Source organism: Erinaceus europaeus, chromosome 1 (assembly GCF_950295315.1).
Source record: "Erinaceus europaeus chromosome 1, mEriEur2.1, whole genome shotgun sequence".
Classification (NCBI taxonomy): domain Eukaryota; kingdom Metazoa; phylum Chordata; class Mammalia; order Eulipotyphla; family Erinaceidae; genus Erinaceus; species Erinaceus europaeus.
In genome coordinates, this window is record NC_080162.1 from 176,137,661 (window position 1) to 176,148,797 (window position 11,137).

At 39.4% G+C, this 11,137-nt stretch overlaps 1 pseudogene; it reads left to right on the forward strand.

Annotated features, from left to right (window-relative positions):
- Positions 1–7,460: 7,460 nt before the first annotated feature.
- Positions 7,461–9,104, forward strand: LOC103121363 (polyhomeotic-like protein 1; annotated as a pseudogene).
- Positions 9,105–11,137: the final 2,033 nt, after the last annotated feature.

Sequence of the window (11,137 nt, forward strand, 5' to 3'; positions counted from 1 at the left end):
AGGTTTGAATTAACAATAAGCCCAAAGAAATCCAGCTTATAACTGTAAAAGTTCACCATAATGATATTAAAGTCAAGGTTTTTTTTTTTTTTTCTGCAGGACTCTTTGTCATTTTAAAAGAACTACTGAGGTGATTTACAGAATAAGGACACTAGTTTAAATATGCAGGGCTTTTAGACTTTTTTTGTTAGAATGTTGGTAAAATTAAGTTATAATATGGGAGAGAAAAACCAAAACAACATGAGGCATTAGTAGAGGAAAGTATTAATTAAACATGGTTTTAAGACAAGAATAAATGAGACATTTTGAGTATATAGACTAAGAAATACAAATTCAAATTATGTGTAGACTCCAGACAAAACATTTGAATGTAGAGAACAAAGTTATGGAGACAGAGCCAAGATGGTGACTTGGAGGCAGCTGCTGGTGAGAGCTCCAACAACAACTGCTGGAAAGGGTGGGATACCTGGCCAACAGCAGGAAGGTGAATAAGGGGTCCTAAGTGTGACACCAAGCAGGTGACTATAGTTCCATTTGGGTTAGAAAACAGAGAAAAAAGAAAGAAATTTTTTTGATTTTCTGAAACTTACCCCTCTACTGTACCCTAGTACCCTATAACCAGACCCCAGGGGTTGGAGAGCTGCTACAAGCAGGCTCAACACTGAGCTTTTTTCTTTACCAAGAGACCTGGCTCACCAGGGATGTGATTCCAAACCTTTTCCTTTCTGATTCCATTTGCTTTGTTTTCTTTCTTCTTTTTCTTTTTTTTTTTTTTCCTCTTTCTAAGTGGTTTAAGCTGAATTGGAGTGACAAATATCTGACCAATCAGAGCCTCACCCCACCAGGGAAAGACTACCTGGAAGTTTTTTTTTTTTTTTTTTTTACAATTGACTGTCTTTGCTCAGGCAGCTTGAGCCAATCAGGAGCCATCCAAGCTTCAGTCTGACTGTTAGGGCTTTTTTACACTGTTCTATTTTATCATTACTATTATATATATGCATGTCTATTTCCCCCCCCCCCCCTTCAGGTTGACCAAAATTAACTCTTAATGTATTTTCCATTGCTGGGTGACCAGGTGTCCTATCCATTGTGAGAGGAACTTGCTTCACTCTACCTACCTCCTCTATTCACTCTCCCCCTTCTCCCTCCTCCTAGCTAATTAAAAAAAAAAAACAACTTTCCTTTCACGGCTCTTTTTTTCTTTTCTTTTCTTTTTTTTTTCTCACTCTTGTCTTCCTTTCTTACTTCCTCCTTCTGCTTTCTGAATTAACTGATACTCGTTTGTGAATTTTTTTGGGGAAGAAATCTGACTCAGAGTGGATTCTCTTTGGGTGTGTCTCTTCTCTACTTCCCTTTCTCCTCTTGATACCCCTAGAATTTACAATGGATAGTAGATTTGCATAATTGTCTATTGTTGCTATCCCTATTTTTCTTTCTCTTTCTTTTTCATTTGGATTTGGTTGCTATTTTTTCTTGGAATGGAGGCATTGTTTGGCTATCTAGTATTGGTTAAACTGCTTCAATCCTTACTTTAGTTACTATTGTGATTTCTTAGATTAGTGACTGCATTTGTCAAAAAGGCATTTAGTATAGCGTGGCTTGTATTTAAAACACAACTGAAGAATGACAGAAGAGAAAAATAAAAAAACACATAAAAATTGGTTAAATCAAGAGCAAAGAAAAGTGCTACCACAATGAATGAAGACAAGAGTCCAGAAGAAACTACAAATCAGTCAGAAGTAACTATAGATAAGAAAGGTATGAAGCAATAGTAAACTTAATTACAGAAATGAAAACAACTATGAAGGAAAGGGCTAGCAGAACTAGAAACAACAGATGAGACCCTTAAGGAAAATACTAGCTACCTTGAGGTAATTAGAGAACTAAAAGCTGAAATAGCTGAAGTGAAGAAAGAAGCTGAGGAAAGGGAAAGCAGAATAACAGAAGCTGAAAACAGAATTAGCCAGACAGAGGATGAACTAGAGAAAACTAAGAAAGAGGTAAAAGAGCTCAAAAAGAGATTGAGAGACACTGAAACAACAGCAGAGACATATGGGATGGTCTCAAAAGAAGTAGCATTTGTATAATTGGCCTGCCAAGGTAAGAAAGAGAGGAAGGGGAAGTAAACATTCTAGAGGAAATTATAGAAGAAAATGTCCCAGACCTAAACAACAGAAAGGAGATTAAGTTTCAAGAGGCCTAGAGAGTTCCAAACAGAATCAATCCAGACCTGAAGATACCAAGACACATCATAGTCACAATGAAAAGAAGTAAGGATAAAGAAAGGATCCTAAAGGCTGCAAGAGAAAAACAAAAAGTCACATAAAGGGCAAAACCCATAAGACTATCAACAGACTTCTCCACTCAGACTCGAAAAGCCAGAAGAGAATGGCACGATATCTATCAAGCCCTGAATGAAAAAGGGTTTCAACCAAGGATAATATATCCTGCTAGACTTTCATTCAAAGTAGATGGAGGGATCAAAACCTTCTCAGTCAGACAACACTTAAAGGAGGCAACCATCACCAAGCCTGCCCTGAAAGAGGTTTTAAAAGACCTCATATAAACAAGAACATCACCATAATATTTGCAATATATCAGAGAAAATTTTAAAAAATGTTGATTACTGGCATTACAATACATTAAATCCATAATATCAATAAATGTCAACGGCTTAAACTCACCCATCAAAAGGCACAGAGTGGAAGGATGGATCAGAAAACATAACCCAACCATATGCTTCTTGTAAGAATCCCATGTGACCCAACAATATAACAACAGAATTAAACTGAAAGGATGGAAAACTACCATACAGGCTAATGGACCACACACACACAAAAAAGGCCAGAACAGCTGTTTTCATATCTGACACAATAGATTTTAAATTAAACAAAGTAATAAAAGATAGACAAGGCTATTACATAATGATTAGAGGATCAATCAGCCAAGAAGACTAAACAATTATTAACATCTATGCACCCAATGAGGTAACATCTAAATACATCAAACATCTACTGAAAAAACTACAAAAATATATCAGTAGTAATACAAAAATAGTGGGATATTTTAACACCCCATTCTCACACTTAGATCAACAAAGCAGAAAATCAACAAAGAAACAAGAGAATTAAATGAAGAGATGGATGAACTACACCTCCTGGACATTTTCAGAGTTCTTCACCCTCAAAAACTAGAATACACATTCTTTTCAAATCCACACAATACATACTCAAGGATAGACTGTCGGGAAATTGTGATGAGCCTCACAAAGCACCCTGCATTCCTGATACTATGGCATATCTATATAATCATTGTTTTGCCTGAAAGATCCCCACCTAATCCATTCCTTTGATCTATCTTCTTTCTACCCTGGAGACCCTCCCTGCCTGCAGGGTAATATTAATCCTACCAGTTAAAACCCTCACAACAGTTGCTAAGGAAGTTTCTACCTTCCCAGCTCCATTTTGCTTTTCTCTGCCCCCACCGCCCCTTTCCTAGAGATTTCTGTTTCAGACTTTGCCACTTCTGGGTCTGCCCTTTAAAAGCCTGTGCTCCCTTATCAATAAAGATATTTCATTGTCTTTTTGCCATGTGTTTGGTTCCTGAGTCATCTCCGTCACGTCCCTGAGTGAGTAGCAGTCCAGGCTGTCTCCGGTAGAGACACCCCCATGCTCACCTGGCAATAGACCACATGCTAGGCCACAAACACAGCATCAACAAATTCAAGAGTATTGAAATCATCCCAAGTATCTTCTCAGACCACAGTGGAGTAAAGCTAACATTTAAAAACAAACAGAAAATTACTAAAAGACACAGAATTTGGAAACTAAACAACATACTGCTTAAAAACCACTGGGTCAGAGAGACACTCAAGCAAGAAATTCAAATGTTCCTGGAAACAAATGAAAATGAAGACACAATCTATCAAAATATTTGGGACACATCTAAAGCAGTATTGAGAGGGAAACTCATAGCCATACAATCACATATTAAAGAACAAGAAAAACCACAAATAAACGAACTTACTGCACACCTTAAGGCTTTAGAGGAAGAGGAACAAAGGAACCCTAAAGCAACTAGAAGGACAGATATCACTAAAATTAGAGCAGAAATAACATAGAAAATAAGAGATATAGACCAGGTCCTATGAGATAGAGCGTATGTTCACACATATCCATTAACTAGGGCAAAATATATACCTGAAAGCAAAAGTACACAATAGTCTGCAGTGGTTACCCCCCAACACTTCACCTGCACTATTCTAGCTTTAATTGTTCAACAATTTGTTTGGCGTTGTACATTAACTATCTTTTCAGCCACCAGGTCCCAGAGGCCAGCATGATGCCAACCAGACTTCCCTGGACAGATGACCCCACCAATGTGTCCTGGAGCTCAGCTTCCTCAGAGATCTACTACGGAAAGAGAGAGGCAGGCTGGGAGTATGGATTGACCAGTCAACGCCCATGTTCAGAGGAGAAGCAATAACAGAATCCAGACCTTCTACCTTCTGCATCCCACAATGACCTTGGTTCTATATATAGAGATCTGGTGATGGGAATTGTGTGGGGTTGTACCCCTCCTATCATACGGTTTTGTTAATGTCTCCTTTTTTAAATAAGTAAATTAAAAAAAGAGAACAAGGTTATATGGACACTGGAAAGTATAGAAGATGCCACATTAAGATAGAGTGGCAACTCTGAAGACTATTACATGTTTTGAAATAACTGTTTAAATGATATATAACTAATATATCAGGCAATTTATACTTATTTTATTATTTTTATTTATTTATTGGAAAGAGACATCTAGAAATCAAGAGTTCTACAGAGATACTTAGAGAGACAGAGATATAACTGTAGCCCTGCTTCACCATTCATGACACTTTACCACTGCAGGTGGGAACAAGGGGCTTGAACCCAGGTCCTTGAACACTGTCACATGTGCACTCAACCAGGTATACCAACACTCAGCCCCTGTAATTTATCCTTTTAATGTGTAAATTTCAGTAGTATGACCATCAAAATCACCTGCTTTAGAGTGGTTTTAAACCCTGTACTCATTAGCAATCAAATCCACTTTATTCTGCATTCAGTTTATGACAAAAGGAACAGCTAATTTGCTTTCTTTGTCTATGTATTGGCCTATTCCAAACATTTTAAACAAATTTGACTATATAACTTTTTTATCACTCACTTTTTAACTTATATTTTACAAATATTTTGCAAACCCTCTGGCCTACGGTGTTTACTTCTTCATTACAGTATAGTGGTTAGCTCGAATACTCGCTGACATCAGTTTCAAACTATTATATGTAAATCCAGCCAAGTAAGCAGATCTTTGGCTATTTAGAATATGTCTGCTTTGCATACTCAAAGAAATCATGGGCAACACCTGTTAGTCAGAGATAAAATAAATCCCTGAACTGCAAGACCATGCCACTTTCAGTTTCCTGTTGTGTAATCTCTGATTTAGGAATTTCTCAACATGCTGCTGAGAAACATCACATTCTCAAGTGTCACTTCTCTCTTCTGTGAGGTCCCTTTTCTTTCTCTTCTGCCATTTTTTCATATGATAGTTCCCATACCAAAATTTAATACTGTAGAAAATTCAATATTGTAAAGGTATACTACTCCCTTCCCACACTCGCATTCAACCCTGTCAGTGTTGTCAAGATAAAAGTTTTTATGTGCCATTGTCATCTAAGAATCATATCTTCTTCTTTGCTCAGCACTGAAATGCTTCAAATTCATGTTGACTTGACACTGCATTTTTAGGATTCATCAATACTATACTCATAACCATACTTCATTTTGTAAATAAACACCAGCTAATGTTCTAGTATATGGATCTAGCACTTTTTTTTTACTTATTCATCAGTTTATAAAATGTGTTTATTTTCATTTTTAACTATTTTGAATAATGGTACTGTGAATATTATTTTTATAAGTTTTCTTTTGATATATGTCTCCATTTATCTTTCGTATATAACTACCCCCAAATTTATACTCATATGTAAATCTATGTTTTATAACTGCTACCTTTTTGTTTGTTTGATTGTTTTTACCTGAGCACTGTTTAGTTCTGGCTTATGATGGTGTGGGGGGTTGAATTTGAGACTGTGGGGTCTCAAGCATGGGAATAGTTTTGCATAAGCATTATGGTATCTCCCAGATTTGCTTCATTTTAAAATCTATCATCAATGTACTATGGCTCCAATATCTCAATTTTCTTACAAACTCTTGTTGTAATAAATTATTGCAATGAATTATAATATCTTTTATCAGTTGTTTTATGAGCAATGAAAATTACTCAGATAAATGAGAAATTATATCATGAAAAATGTGCAATTTTTATCAAACTTGATGTATTTTGTTCTATTAAGTGCTATTTTATATTTGTTTATTTTTCAAATCTGAAACATTGGATTTTAGTAATAAATCTCTCCTCATAATGTATTCTTCTTTTCATATATTTATGGAACATGGTTATCACATCTATATTAATAAGTAATATCAATCTGTAAGATTATTTATTTTATTTATTTATTTATTTAGAAGAGAGAGAATCACCAGTATATGCATTTCTTAGGATCAAACTCAGGACCTTATGCTTAAGAGTCCAGTACTTTCAAGTGAGCCAAAGAGGCATCGGCCAAGGAAAAAAAGCTCAAAGTTACTGATGATCAGGGAAATGAATATAAAAACAACAATTAAATGCCACTTTACACCTGTGAATATGTCATGCATTAGAAAAGACAGAAATGTCAACTATTGGAGAGCTTGTGGGGATGGGGCATGGGACTTTACTGGAGAGATTATAACTTGGTTCAGCCCTTATTGAAAACAGCCTAGAATTTCATCAAAACACTAGAAATGGACCTACTTTATGGCCCAGCAATTTCTTTCCTGGGGATATACCTAAGGGAAATCAAAACACCTATCTGCAAAAATCTATTCCCACACAGTTTGTAATAGTGCAAACTTGGAAGCAACCCAGATGCCCAATGTCAAGTAAATGGCTAAGAAAGTTGTGGTACATTTACACAAAGAAGTACTGTGCAGCTATAAAAATAATGAAGTCATCTCTTTTACAAGATCTTGGTCAAAACTTGAAGGCATTATGTTGTGTGAGACAGCCAGAAAGAGAAAGACTAATACAAAAAGATCTCACTTATAAGTGGAACTTAAGAATAAAGAACAGTGGCCACGATCGCACCCCCAAGGCAGCTCCCAACCCTCCCTGGGCGCCCCTGCCCCTCCAGGAACCGGAGGAGGCGGGGTGCCAGGCCGCGGCAGAGGCCAACAGACAAGAGAGAGCCCCTTCCCAGCCTGGCGACTTGGGGTGGGAGGGACCCCGACTCATGAGGTGGATGCCTCCTGGGAACCGTTGGGCCCGGAGCCTAGCGCGAAGGTTTTGAGTCAGAGCACCAACCTTAGAGACCTAGACCATTCCCAAGGAGAATGAGAGCGAGATTAACTCTGGCTCCACCAGCGGGGGGTTTCTGCTCTGGAGGCAACACTCAGCCCCAGTTACCACAGCAGTCCCTGTATGAGCGCCAGGCGGTGCAGGCTTTGCAGGCCATACAGCTTCAGGCCAGCACAGTTCAGTATCTCCACCAACTAGCGGTAGCTCAGCAATGCCCAACTGCGCAGCCTAGCAGCCGTTCAGCAGGCTGTAGTTGCTGCCATTTGGCAGGCCAGCTCCCTAAAAACCAGCACAGTCTAGCAGCAGACCATCACTATGCAGGCCTCAATCAATCTAGCCACCACGTGGGCTGCCCAGCTCAACAGCCTGGCCAGGCCCATTTGGTCTCCTCGCCACCATTGTCCTAGGCTCCAGGCGCACTGCAGAAGTGCTCCCACCTCCCTCCCCCAGAATGGCCACAGGGATGACCCTTGGGCTGGTGCAGGGGACAGCCCATGTGGTAAAGAAGAGTGGGGCTACCACCTCCTCGCCGTAGTTGCCCAGGTCCCTGTAGCTTTCTATATGCAGTCTGTGCACTTGCCCCTGCCGGGCAAACCCCAGATGTTAGCTGTCAAATGCGAAGCTGAAGAGTCTGAGGAGGTGAGAGACGATGTCTCGATTTTGGGGCCAATGCTCCCTGCCAAAGTATCTTCATTTTGGCAGAGAGCCCAAAGAGCAGTCTTGGAGAGAAAGCTGAACCAGTGTAAAAAATACTCAAAGCAGTGATCTTGGCCCCAGCTCCACGAGTCCCGCTTCCCAGGCTCACCATGATTTCCAGGTAGACAGGTGACTCCAAATCCCTATAGGCCATTGTGAAGCTCCAAACCCTTACCCACATCACTGAAGGCTTTGTTATCCAGGTGGGAGTGGAAATGTTCCCTGTGGGTTGCTCTCAGATACTCAGTCTGAGAAGTCCCTATGGGCCTCTTCACAGGACTGAGAATCAGTCAGGTGGTCAAGGGCACAGCCCACCTGCAGAAGTAAAGAAGGCCAACCTCCTGAAGTGTGAATGCTGAGGCAAGTATGGCCCTGCAGAGCAATTTCATGGTTCCAAGAGATGACTTGTGACTAAAAGGTGTAATGTGAGCTGTAGCCACTAGTTCCGACTGAAGAGGTTAAAAAAAAAAAAGAAAAAAAAGAAAGAAAAGAAAAAAAAGAGTTTCAGGAAGCCAGTTATGCCCGAGTTTGCCAGCATGGACCTCACCACAGCTCCTGAGACATTGCCCATGCCAAGATCCAGGGCAAATGCCACCAGGGTCAAGAGGTCAAGAGGACTTGAGCCAGGTTTCCAGTTACAATGAAGCACACTCTCTAACATCTGGGGCTTTGTCAGTAAGAGCTGGGCATGGAGATAGGGCCCTGGGGAACCCCAACACAACTCCACCGACACCAGAATTACATGGGATCAATCTGTGTTCCTTTCCAGTAATCCCAGCCATTGGGATGTAGAGGAGTTGTATGAGTTTATTGCTTCCTGACAAGTCTGACAAGACATTTCAGAAGAGTTTCACTCATAGGAAATTGATGGACAGGCCCTTTTTGTTATTTAAAGAAGAACATCTCATGAGTACCATGGACATCAATCACTGGGCACCGCACTCAAGATCTATACCAAGATGAATGTCCTCAAGGAGACCTAAGGAATCTTCTTGCATAGCCAGCCCAAGAAAGACACTCCCCACCACCCAGGTGATTCTTGGCACCAGCAGAGACTTCTCTGGGACAGCTCCCCTATGTCCACAGAGAGGACTGACTACTTTGACAGTGAAGAAAAAAGTCCAAGAACTGGTTGCTGCTGCTATTATGGCAGCAGCTTTGCTATTTTCTCTACTTTAAAATTTTTTTTACAGATCTCTCCTATCCTAACCCAATCATTATTAAAAAAAAAAAAAAAGACAGTGTAGAGAACTACAACTGCCAAGCATTACCCTTGAGTGGCGTGTCCAGCTGGGATCTCCAATCCCTGAGAGGATACAGTGTGGTGAGGATGTCAAGGTGGTGGAGGAGCCAGTGCAAAAAGTAGGATTTCTCTAGCTTGTGTGATGCAAGCAGCAAAATCTGGTATTCCAACATTGGCTCTGGCCCAGTCTTCTTCACTGTTACTCATTCCCTTAGTGCTGAACTCTTTCTCCTGCTTCAATAACAGGCTCAACAACCATTGCAGACTTGGTTGGCATCATTCTGATTTGCTGCAGGGAATTAAAGCATGGGAGTTATTGTTCTATCTTCATACTCCAGACCCTTTTCCACTTCTATTCTACCTTTCTTTTCAGCTCCAACTGCTCTGTCTATAGCTTTATAAGACTTGAGTGTGTGGGGCCAAGGTCAGGAGTGTAAGTACTTGCCTTAGGCACCTTTCCTTATACAAATATTAGATACATATTTTTTTTCCTTCTCAGTAAAAAAAAATGAAGAACAGTAAGGAAAGATATATGGTGAGACTGGGGCTGGATGTGGTATATTGCAACAAAGCAAAGGATTCTGGGGAAGAAGGTAAAGGGACAGGATGAAGGGACATTGAGATTTTGTTTTGTCTCCTAGACACCTATTAAGGTGAGAAGAGAGGTTTTACCTATGTTTTAAAGACTATAGTATAAACCATTAACCTCCCAATAAAAGTTAAAAAAAGGAAAATCACCAGTACTAACATTGTAATATCAATTCCATATGATGCCAATATAAAGATAACAACAGTAAAGGAAAAGAGTCCAGCACTTTGCCCACTGTGTCATCTCCCTTGTCACTTGCCTGTAGCTTTCTTACTTTTGTAACTTTTTAAATAGTTTTATTAGCTTTAATGATTAGATAGTTACAACCAGAAATCAAGAAGGTATGGGGAGATAGAGAGGGAGAGAAAAAGAGAGACACCTTCATCCCTGCTTCACTACTTACAAAGCTTCCACCTGCAGGTACCCACCAGGATCTTGAACCCAGGTCCTTGCAGTTGTTACATGTGGTCAACCAGGTGCACCACCACCTGGATCCCCATTATAAACTTTTAAATATGAGTTAACTTGAAGGTGAAGTTGAAGGTTAGGAAGTATCCTCTCTCATTCTAAAATCTGAGAACAGCTAATACCTTGGGGTGTCTTGTATATTAGGATAGTGATTTGGCACAGTTGAGTTGTTTCTCCAGGCCCAACTGTGGCACTGTTTTAAATGCCAGATACTTTTGAGTTTATACATTTGCAAGCTACATTTTAATCATATTTTCTTTTTTTATTCTGAGAAATTATTTTAGGCAACCTATATCTCAGTTCAACTTTCAGATTTCATCAGTCTATAATTGCAATTCTGCCTTAATAGGATGATATACTTCTTGGTATCAAGATTTCAAGAATTTATATCATGGACAGATTGGGGGCATGTTAGGCAGATAGTCAGCTACTATAAATTTCAATACAAAGTACTTTTCAAAGTAAATTTCAATATCCAAGTACTTGTGAAATTCAATTTTGCTGTTAAAAGTAATTTGTTATTTGTATATCCAAATATGTATATGCTACCAAAAGTTCTGTTTGCTATTGATTCAGTAAAACACAGCTGTTAATCAATTATCTGTTGATCTAAACCACTGACCCACACACAATTTTTAGATGTTCTGGTCATTATTGAGAGAAATTTGGCCTGTATCTACTAATTTGATCAAACATTTCACTGCTTTACATAGTTA